Source organism: Bactrocera tryoni, chromosome 1, assembly GCF_016617805.1.
Source record: "Bactrocera tryoni isolate S06 chromosome 1, CSIRO_BtryS06_freeze2, whole genome shotgun sequence".
In the NCBI taxonomy this organism is placed as follows: Eukaryota; Metazoa; Arthropoda; class Insecta; order Diptera; family Tephritidae; genus Bactrocera; species Bactrocera tryoni.
In genome coordinates, this window is record NC_052499.1 from 9,711,826 (window position 1) to 9,723,942 (window position 12,117).

A 12,117-nucleotide genomic window follows, 5' to 3' on the forward strand; every position below is an offset into this window, starting at 1 on the left:
ATCCTATCAAAGGACGACAGACTTTAAGTTGGAATAATTATGTAAATTAAGAGCTTGCGAAGTATACTAGACAAATTTCAAAAATGCAAATAAAACAATATGCAAAAACAAAAAAAAATTGTAATATTTCACTCATGGCGTCATGTTTGGCGCTAAACTTTCTCTTCTACCAAAGGTAGCGAATTAAGCAGCACATAATGGGAACAAATCGACAGCTCGAAGTAATACCGTATGTTTGGGAGGTATAAATCAAATATTTATTGTATTTATAATGTGGAAAATGCACTTTTGTGAAACTATTTCGATTTAAAACTCACTATCTGTGCGCTCGAGACTGGCTAAGAAATGGCTAACCAACTGTTAACGGCAGCAGATTACTTCGGGATAAGACTAGTTTGGATACCAGCTCAGAGAGAAATCGCAGGCAACTGTAAAAGTGAAGAGTTGATACGCAGGGCACCTCAACCTCGCAGCAAAGCTACGCTCTCCCGTTACGTGGTACTATTGTACAGCTGAGAGCTTGATAAACGCTGAGCAATTATCGAAACCTCTGCGGGGTCAAGATTCTTCTGAGTTAAAGTTAATCGCAGTAAAACCAGCGAGCTTTTCGCACTGAACCAGTTTACTCCTTACCTAATTGTAGAGATTATAATTGATTGTGGCCTCGAAGTTAACAAATACGTCGGTTACCTTCTGGATAAGACTAATTTAAATAGCAAAATCGTAGGCAACTGTAAAAGTGAAGAGTTGATAAGGAAGGGCACTTGTTGTTGTTGGCGTTGTAGCGGCAGAATTCTGCCCATTTAACAGTCCTTGGTCGGATAAAAGTCCGGGTCCGCTCCGGTTATGTAGATCCGACTGTCGTGGGTACGAGGGAAAAACACCTCAACCGCGCTATTGCTGAACTTGGAAACGAGCCGGAGATTCGCTATTTTTCAGCATGTTACAATGAGACCAGCGAGTTTTTCGTACTCAGCAAGGTTTAGCTTTCCCTAAATGTAAATGTAGAGATTATTTCTGGTCTATTGGTGTCCACGTGGTAAGGTTAAAAATCTTGCCAGATGTAGAAGACGAGGTAGAAACAGCTCAACACTTTCTTATTCACTGCAACGCATTTGCGAGATCAAGGCAAAAACTCTCACAGCTTTAGAGATACAGCTAAACTGGTAGTAGACACTTAAAATTCAGTTATTTCAGTTCTAGATCACGCTTCACTAAGGACTGATCATAATCAGTTCAAGTGCGATTCTTTCTTGGATTCAGACATATCATTTAACCTTGGATCTCCCAGCTTTAGAGATCTAACCGAGCTGGCAGAACGCCTTAGTAGACACTTAAATTTCAGATTTAGATCTGGATTCACTAAGGACTGATTATAATCAGTCTAAGTGCAATTTTTTCTTGGGTTCAGACATATGACCTAACCTAACACAGTGACTTCATAGCAAAGATTTTAGGAGGTTGAGTTGTCCAAGGGTCTTAAGTTGTCAAGTTTGGGATGTAGAATGTCAAATTTATTACAGTAAACTATTTCAAAATAAGTCAGATCCAACATAGACTGACACTCAACTTAATAAATTTTAATTTCCAAAGGAAAGAACTTCGTAATTTTTACAGTTTTTCTATAAAAAAAAGTTCGCATGAGCCCACTGTGTCAAGGTTTATTGGAGTGAAGGTCATCAACTTTGCTCACTTTATCTTGTTACGTACAACCTGCAACTTTTCGAGTAGACAATGCTGAACTTTTGCCCACAGAGTGTTTGGTAGCAGCTGCAGACAGGAAGAATTTAAAAAAATAACCTAAAAAACACCAAAAATTAGCATTATCACGCATAACATGGAAATTCAGCAGCCAAACGTTTAGCACGGCAAAATACACACCGACTTTGGTTTTTATAAATGCGTCGTTGCGCTCTGCACCTAAGGGACGACCCAGCGAAAAATTCTGATAAGATTTCAATTTTTTCGCATGAAATGAAAAACGAGCAATGAGTAAAGTCTAAAGCAACCCACCAACCAGTATTTGCGCTGAACACTTTTCCACTTTTCCAACAAAAACCTCAATCCAATGGCAGGGCCACAGAATGTCACATAATGTACCGCATGTTATGACGAAACTTTTGCAGTTGCCAAACAATATGTGTGCACACATTTCCAAGTAAGCAGCAAATGTCGTAGTGCACACGGCGGCGTATGAGTAACTGCTATGAATACCACGCAGTGAGAAACCAATGAACTCGCTACACTGCGACATACGCCGCTTCGCCGCTACTAGTTTTGTTCCTAGATGAGGCGTCGTAATTATTAGCCGCATAAAATATTATTTGCAAAATTTGTAAAAATTTAATAAAAGCAAAGCAAATTATGTTTTATAGTTCAATGGGAAAAAAATCTAAAGCTTGCTGCATTGCAAAACAAAGTAGTAAATTTCTGCTTCAATGCGCGTGTGTTCGGTTACAGTATGCATACTAGACATTGCACATGTAAATTCGTGCAAATGTACGCATGCACATACCTACATATATTGGATATATACGAACTTTGCCATATGCAAAGATAAATATTTTTGTTCTCTATGCAACTTTTGCATGTAAAACGAGTACTTTCGTTATTTCTTTTTATTATTTGAAGTTTTGTTTTCGAAATTTTCAAGTTAAACACGACGTCGCTTCTTTTTTGCTGTGCATGCTACATGACTAAAGCTAGTTGTTGAGAAGAGTTGAGACCACATTTCGTGCTGGTTATGCAAAAATTACATTATGCTCAAGATTTTAACGAATTCTCATTTATTTGGTTTTTTCTTTTGGCCGCTTTTGTTTTTCACTTTTCATGTACGTTGAATTGGGCGATGCAGTGGGTGCGCTGCAGTGAGGGTTTCAGCCCAAAATTAAACTGATGTTACACAGTGTCACCCGGTGGTTTGAAAATAATTTGAGTACCAAAAAAAAAACAAAGAAAGAAAAATTTTACAAAAACAATTCGTTAAAATAATTAAATAAATCATTAAATTAAAATACATTTTTTTGAATGCGTTTCTTTTTTAAACTATCTTAATACCAATTTGCACCATGTCTGTAATACACAAAAAGAAACGCCAGAGTTTCCATAATCAGCTGTCCGTCTGTATATATACGAACTAGTCTCTAAGTTTTTGAGCTATCAATCTGAAACTTTGCTCTCGTCCTTCTGTCACCAAGAAGCCACTCATTTGTCGGAACAGCCGATATCAGACCACTAAGGGATATAAACTAAATAATCGGTATAAAGTGTTTGTTTGGAAAACTTTTATATTTGACGAGATATCATCATCAACGTTGGCGTGGGTTATTGTCCAAGACAATGATACAATCTATGGAGAGATTGTTCAGATCGACGAACTATAGCATATAGCTGCCATACAAACTGACCGATCAGAGTTCTTGTAAGGAACATTGCCATCTTAACAACGGCTCGGTGTCTACAGACGATTAGCAGTATTATGACCACCACCCTCAATACAGTCCAGAACTGGACATCGCTAGCAGGTTTGGGGTTGAACCGAGAAAAAACGGATTTGCTTATGTTCACAAGGAAGTACAAAATTCATCTTTCGAGGTTCCCTTCTATAGATGGAAATAAACTCTCTCTCAAGGACCGGACCAAGTACCTTAGGGTAGTCTTGGATAGCAAACTGCTGTGGAAGCTCAACGTCGAAGAAAGTGTAAGAAAAGCCAGCAATGCTTTATATGCGTGTAAGCAGATACTCGGCACAACCTATGGGCTGTCTCCCTCTCTAATACACTGGTACTACACAGTTATCGTTAGACCAATTCTGCTCTATGGCGCAATAGTATGGTGGAGAGGTGTACGGAAATATATCTACCGGAAGCCAATGAAAGGGGTTGATATGCTCGCTGCGCTGTGCATAACGGGAGCTTTAAGAACAATGGAGGCTCTTGAACTGGTACTAAACACGCCACCTAAAAACTCTTCGCTAAAAACTGCGCAACAAAATCGGCATGACGACTACTGGTTGCAGGTGAATTTACATATAGAACCTTCGGGCATAGCTCGGTGGTTAGTGGCGCTTGAGCAAACACCGACTTCTGCAAAAAAAATCGTATTTCATTAGGACAATACACAGTGTCACAAGAGCATTTTGACAATAGTTAAAATCCATGAATTAAAGTTAAAATTGTTGGAGCATCCACAGTATTCAACAGATTTGGCGCCCAGCGACTGCCATTTGTTTCCAGAACTCAAAAATTGTATGTGTGGCAAGCGGTTTTCATCAAATATAGAGGTCATAACGGCTGTTGAAGCCTATTTTCCGGATTCTCACTTCCGGGATGGGATCCACATATTAGAGGATCGTTGGAGCAAGTGTATTAATGTTCAGGGAGATTACACTGAATAATAAAGTGTATTTTGAATCATAAAATTGTGGTTTTTCTTATCAAATGACGGAACTTATTAAACAACCTGGTATGTTAGCTAAGCGCAACACTCTAAACATCTATACGGATGGCTCCAAAATGGACGATGGAGTTGATGCTGGAATATAATGTCCAGTGTTAGACATAAGACAACCTTTTAAGTTGCCGAACCACTGCAGTATATTTCAAGCTGAAGTCTTTGCTATTGTGAAAGCCGCGAAGCTGGCCTCTAACGGACCAGAGTCAAGATCTAAGTAGACAGGCAAGCAGCAATCGAGCCAGTCACCTCGTATCGCATATCGGCCAGAAATGTCTTAGAAAGCAGGGCAGCAGTGGAAAGTGTTGCCGGAAGTAAGCGGCTTCACTTCTGCTGAGTGCCGGGCCACAAAGGCGGCGAGGGCAATGAAATAGTGGACGGGATTGCCAAGAATGGTGTACGGCTAACATCCGAAAACGTGATCAACATTGGGAAGCACATGCATGGTATATACGACGTTCTTGATCCAAACCCCGATGAAACGAATTACTTGGGTGCAAAACTCCAAAAGTCATATGCAAAACGATAGATCGGAAGACACCGCATTCCTATTGGCACTTGATAGAATAGACTGTAAGAACATGATGCGAATATTAATTGGTCACTGTCCGGTGGCGACACAGGCTCGCAGGATCGGGCTGACAGAACGAGAAAACTGCATGAAATGTCTAAACCAGGATACCGGGGAAACAAAGCAGCATCCCTTGTGCACTTGTCCCAAGGCAAGGCCACACTGGAAGCATCTGGGATGTTCATGGTATGATACACTATGACACACTGGAGGCGGTATCAATAGTAAGGTCGCAGACTCCGTTAAAATTCTCGGATGGCTGCACCCCTTTGCAACTAAACTCCATCTGGGATCGCAAAGGACCAAACTGGTCTATGCGTGGCTTATTGGCCTACCAGATTAACCTAACCTAGCCTTGCCTAAAGGTTTGAGGTTTTTTTTTTTTATTACTTTATTGTACTAATAATATACTGTAATATAAATAATAATATTGATTTGAGAAGTAGTCGAGTTAAAATTGTAATTTTTAAATTTTTTTAGCCGGTCCCTTAGATCGGTGCGCCATTGGTTTATTTACATTTGCTCCAAAAATATATTTGTGATTAAACCACTGCAATGGGCTTGTTACAACAAAACATAAAAAAAAAATTTTAACGGTACATCTTTGACATTTTTACAATGTTCGTTTGTTCTTCGTACTTTATTTTACAACTGAAACTTAATGCTGAAGATGTAGCGCTCTTCTCAAGGGCACTGAGAAAACTTTTAATGCGGCCTAGAATAAAGCAAAGAAACAATGCACTATAATATGTATGTAAGTGCCAACTATAGGCTCGGTGAGTACTGGGAAATTCTTAAAATTCTTTCTACGCCTAGGAGGCCTCAACAAATATGTTCAGCGAATTTCAGCGTAAAGCAATGAAAGCAATGGGGGAAAAGAGCGCAGTGCCAGCAATGTCGATGCTGGGCGTTGAGCGAACGGCAACACGCGGCGTATAGAGGTATTTCAATAGCATACTTTTAGGCGTTCGAGAAAAATGCCATGCATGTGTGATGCCACCTGTTGTAATAAAAATACGCATATTTCGTTTTCAAGCGATTCAGGCAAAAAATAAAAAATAAAAAAAAAACAAGCAGTTTTATCTCAAAATCTCAAATAAATATTGCAATTCAAATGCATATTATTTTCAATATCGTAAAACCGGAAGCACATTATAACTTAAATAAGCAGACTTTTAGCATTTGCATCGCCAAAGCGCGCTATAATTAATTTTTCAAATATTTTGCGCTAAAAATAACTTGCTGTACGCTTCCACTGCGCTGCCGCTGCCGCTGCCGCTGAAGCATGTCGGTGGCACAAATGTGCAGCATACCCTGTCTCCGCCAATGAGCGCAACAATGCCTGAAGCTTAGAAAAATATGAGCATTCGCCCAAAAGCATACTTTTAACGACTCGTGAGCGGAAGTTGAACGCTTCCATTAAATTCAACTTCTCTCCTCAACAGCAGCGCAGTGATGTACCAGCGAGCAACTTCAGGCCAACTGAATAGAGACAGAGGCAAGCAGCGCGTATACGGCGATAGCTTTTCAGTTAGCCGCGTGTACAAAGTAACAACAAAAGCAACTTTAAATAATCAGAAAACTATATTGTTGCCCTAAAGGCTGTTATAATTTCATAATATTCGACAAAGTATACGCCATCAAACTGTGAAAAGAGCGCAGCACCCAATACGCACAGCAGTGAGCGTAAGTATTAACGCGCACAGAGGGGTAAGGTGGTCAAAAAGTGTAAGTGTTCTGCGAAATGCAATGCACTTAACATTTTGCGCTTGCACAAGCCAACAGAGCGTATAGAAAGACGTGTGGTGTGGTGTGGTGTGGTGTGGTGTGGTGTGGAGGGTGAAGCGCATGAACGAAAAGCGCATTAGCGGCGCGAGTTGTGCAACAGGAATAGGTGGCGTAGCGGATTTGGGAGAAGTGTATAATTTCCAACTGCCACTTGGTGGTTACTCAACACGATCAACCAGCAGACCAACTTCCGTCGCATGCAAGCGATGTGCGGTGACGGCAGTAGGGGCCGCTAAAAGCTATGCTATTCGCTCAAAATGTGAGCAGATTTTAATAGAAAAAGTTTGCGCGAGTTCAACAACGCGCGTTGCTAAAGACAACAAACATATTCCTAATGTTATAGAAATCGGGGTAACTAACCAACGCTTTGCCTTCGTTTTTTCCACGCATACACAAGCTGTATGTGCATGTACATATGTATATTGGCAGTAAAGTAGCAAAAAATTTGGAATTTTTTCAGGAAATTTGCGGTGGCAGCTTAAAAATTTTAATATCATACTTTTTGGCTAGTTTCCATGCAGAATGCAAGAGTACGGCAATCCGCGTTGGTATGTGTGTTAATTATTTATTTACTGGCTTATGTATGTATATACATATCTAGATGCGCGGGCAATAAACGCTTCCGGCTGCAGTACACTGTATATATAAAAAAAATTTAATTCAAATAAATTCAAACCGAACGGAAATGAAATGCATAACAGTAGTTTTTATTATGGAGTGAAATAACGGTGCGGTGGGCATAATATGATATCGTTTTAAAGCAAAAATATACATCACTAGTAGAATTGGGTATCGAAAATTTGTTAGCACTTTTATGAGCAACAGTAATTCAAAAAATATTCACAAATCGCTGATTTACTGTTTCCAAAGAATTTTCTGCGCATTTTTTTTTTTTTGCTCTCTTATGGCAGATAGATAGAAAATTGAGGCTTTCCTCAAAATTTTCAAGATTCTACCCTCCAAAACATAGTTTGGCATGGCGCATTCCTGCTGTCCGCTGCCAATGCTGTTCTCTGCCCACTCTATCCTCCGTGCGGAGCAATTCTTTTATAGTGGCGGATCCCACCGCAATGCATGGTTCTGGCCGCATCATTCTGGACGCAGCCGCAGAGTGGGCTAGTTCGTCGGCCAGCTCATTGCCAGTTGCCACGTTATGCCCCGCCACCCAGATTAGGTGTACAAGGTTGCAAACTGATAGGTGGTTCAACCTTCCGATACACTCCTCCACTAAAAGCGATTTAAAGACTTCTGCTTGAAGAATTCTCGGAAAATGTCCCATTGGTATGGATAGTTTAGTATGCGGTTCCGCAATGTCTGCTCCAATGCCTACCGGTGTTTTCGAGCAGCCCCTCAGTAGTAGGTCGAGCTTTAATGCCGAGAGTAACTCTGAACTTCTTTGTAAAGTTAACCCTCTTCGAAACGCCGTTCTTTGGAAGAAGGATCAGTGGTGTGTCTTTCCCCAGGGCCTTCATTTCGTGGGACGACATTATCTTCCGTTGCCAAAACCCTCTGCTGCCATGAGCTCCATGGTATGTTACGCTACCTGTTTGATCACTAGATGCAAGCTCCAGCATGACTTCAAGCGCTTCAGTTGGACGCTAGTGCGCATTGCCCATGAAACGCAGACACAGGCGAGCCTTTGCAGCTTCGATAGTTGTAGGCCTACCGCAGACTGCGTTGCTAAAATGCCCAAGCAACCGCTGCATAAGTGACAATAGGTCTTTCGACCATGGTATACAGCCATTTTATGATATCTGGCTTGAAGGAAAGGAATATGGAAACTTTTTAAAGGAACAAAAATCCAAAACCAAAAAATATCAAAATGTATGAAGGTCCATTTCAAACCGGTCTCAACAATGGAGTTATGCGTCAAATATCCAACTGTTACAGTTACCTCTAATTACTCATTGCATTTCCAGCATACATACATATGTATATTAGGGTGAGTCTAAAAATATATATTTTCAGGAATACCAAGCAAAACAATATGTGCCCTAAAATAATCAAATTTCAAACGTTCAAATCGTTTAAGCAGTTAAGTTTACGAAAAAATCGAACGAGACCTTTTTGTAGAGCATTAAATTTCCTTTCCAAAATCTATGCAACGAGATATTTTTTTAAGTAACCGGAGCGAGATTTGAAAATAGAAAACTGTAACAAAGATTTTCCCGTTACTTTCTTACAGATGTCTAAGAACTAATTTTTCAAAGTACTTTTTTTTGTTTTTGACTCATCCTACTGCAAGTATATATATACAAATATAAATATGGCCGTCTACATGCCATCAGCACCGCAAATGCTGCTTTGTGTATTAAGTTACAGTTTGCATTTCAAATTGTAACCAACCGGAAGCGGCGTTTATTATTATGCGAACCGTTTTCGCTGGTCGGCGAAACACTAAAACCGCAGCGTGTTTTTATATAAATGCTGTGGTTGTACAGATTGTTTAAATTTGGTTTCTGCAACATTGGATATTGAGGTTTACGAAATGTACACTGTTATTTTAATTTTTTTGTTTTTTTGTTTTTTTTCTTGCATACTTAGTAAAAAGTTTCGTTTCACAGCATTCTCACTTTGCCGCCAACAAAATTCATATTCAACCGTTATAATTAATATACATATATCTCTTTGCCGTGTTTGTGCATTTCTGAAAGGTTTCCATAATGTTCTAAATTACGTAAATTTAAATAATGCTACAAGCGAATGGCAGACTTAAGCCACTTTCAGTTGACCAATAACAAAATTACGAAAACCACGTTAATTTCGGTTGCAAGATTAGTGAAGACCATTTTGAAAGATCATTTGGGCCTAAGAAAAGTGAAAGCACGATTGGTGGCAAAATCACTCAATTTTTTCGAATAACAGCGTCGCACTAACGACAGTGGAACAATCCTTTCCGACTACCAGGATGTCATGAAACATATTATTACTGGCGATAAATCATGAATCTCTGCTTACGACTCGGAAACAGACGAATATCGTGACAAAGGTGAGCCGAAACCGAAAAAACCATGTCAATACATGTCAAAAATCAAGTTTAATCCTTCCGACCGGCGAAACTGTCAACAAGGAATACTACTTGAGTGTTATACGTCGTCTGCCCGAAGCTATTCGTAAACAGAGGCCGGAAGTATGGGTCGACAGCTATTGGTTTTTGCAGCATGATAATGCACTGCATTGATTCTTCGTGAGTTTGTCGCCAAATTTTCAACCAATATCGTGCCACCATCACTGTATCCGCCTGATTTAGCTCCGATTGACTTCTGGCTACTCGAATTAGTCGATCCGGGGAAACCACGCATTGAAGGCTATTCCGTAAATTTACTTAAAAAAGTGAAAAAGTGTTGCCACAAGTGTATTGAGGTCATTGACGGGACCAGAAGCATGCATCGCAGTGCGGTCCCACACCCTTAGGGAGCTGCTTCGCACTGAGGAGAGAGGGGAGAGAGAATAGCACTGGCAATGCAGGCTCATCAAGCATTTGTCCTGCGCAAACTACCGGTTCTGCGACATGGAACAGTAAACCCCAGTACACCTTATTCTGGATTTCCTGGAATTATTCAGGCTGCTGGACCTTGGTGACCATATGTGATATAAGACTCTAGGTCGCAGTGCAATACCTCATTATTAACTATCTATCTATTGGAGCCAATGGAGATTACTTTGAGGGAAACGTCAAGAATAAATTAAGAACTTTAAAATTATGAACAAAGTCTTACAATTTTTTGTTCATAGTAGTATGCTGAAGTAGTCCGGTATCGGCCGTTCCGACAAATAACTAGCTTCCTGGGGAGCAAGAAACGTGTGCCGAATTTCAAATCGATATCTCAAAATCTAAGAGACTAGTTCGAGTATATACATACAGGCAGACGGACAGATGAACATAGGTAAATTGACTCAGCTCGTCACGCGGATAATTTCGACATATATTTTAAAGGGTCTCCAACACATCCTGCTGGATGTTGCACACATATTCAGGGTAGGAAAATAAATTTCATTGCTTGATTCACATTGAAATTTGCAAAAAGTGATTTTAAGCATTAAAATTTACAAATCCGGCAAGCATGGTGCCTTTTTTTTAAATTATTACTCGGGCGCAAGAGCAACCAACGACGGGCGAAATTCAAGCGACTTTTTCACCTTATGGCAGAAAATTGGTTTCAGTGCCCAGTCAGTTTTATGGGAAACGGTAGTTTATTGTTGTTGCAACGCCAAAGGACCAAACACAATGGCGGAACAGAAAAGCGAATATTTTTTGGAAAAAAGTAAATAAAAGTAACGAGTAAAACAAACGCATGCGAGTAGGGCTGAATGCGCCAGAGGGAATATATTTTAATCGAGTGAAATACAAAAATAATAAAAACAACGCGCACCAGCGCAGAGTGCGATTTAATTGTGCTTACCGTGCTGTATTTGCTTTTATTGTTGCAACCATTTTTATCGTTCTATTATCGCGCTCAATGTTTTATTTATTTGTAACTGTTCAGGGCACATGCAACTCCGCTTGGAAAAAGAGCGATGACGCGCACCAACCTATTGTTGCTGTTTTGCCGCTGTGATTTTCAATTGAGCAGTAAAATGCAGTTGACGGCAATTGTTGGTGCGTTCGCTTTTATTGTCAGCCAATGTTGCAGTTGCCATGCCATTGTTGCAACCATTGATGGTCGTCAATGTTTATTGTTGCTAACATAACATAACAACGGCAATCGTTACTTCATTCACTGCTGCTTTACGATTTGTTATTATTGTTACGCGCATTGTAACAAATTGAAATAGTCGACAGTTTTCCGAAATATTTGCTTGTGTTGGAAGATGCAATCAGTTTTGCTGTTGCTATTGTTTTTGTTATAGCTATTTTGTTAAGCAAACATAACTAGTTTTATTGCGCTGTTTTTCTTTAGCCAACAAATAACCATTTTGTGTTTGCCTGCTTCGGTTAGTCGCCTCGAATACTCTGTACAAAGGTTGCTTTCTACAGGTGAGTACATATTTGCAATGTTTATATGTATATGTGGTTTATACCATACATCCACATATGTACATATATGTATGTCATATCAGAAAGCAGTAACTATGTATTACTGTTGTGATTACAGCTTCTGAGAGTGTCTACAATTAAACGCCTCTGCAAACTCAGCCAATCGACAACTGTTGACTGCTGAGACTAAGAAAGAGATGCAAGTAAAAACATGTAAGGAAGGGCTAACTTCGGATGTATTATACTCTTGCAACCTGCAGGAATCAAAGTCGGCGAAATTCCTTCGGGAAAACATGGAAGTTGTAGAACCCCAGAGGTGATCTAGCAT

General features: G+C 39.9%; 1 protein-coding gene across 3 annotated transcripts in view; it reads right to left on the reverse strand.

Annotated features, from left to right (window-relative positions):
* LOC120766465 (trichoplein keratin filament-binding protein) overlaps positions 1-12,117 on the reverse strand; it is a 123,027-nt gene that overhangs the window by 77,766 nt on the left and 33,144 nt on the right. The gene's annotated exons all lie outside the window — the stretch shown is intronic.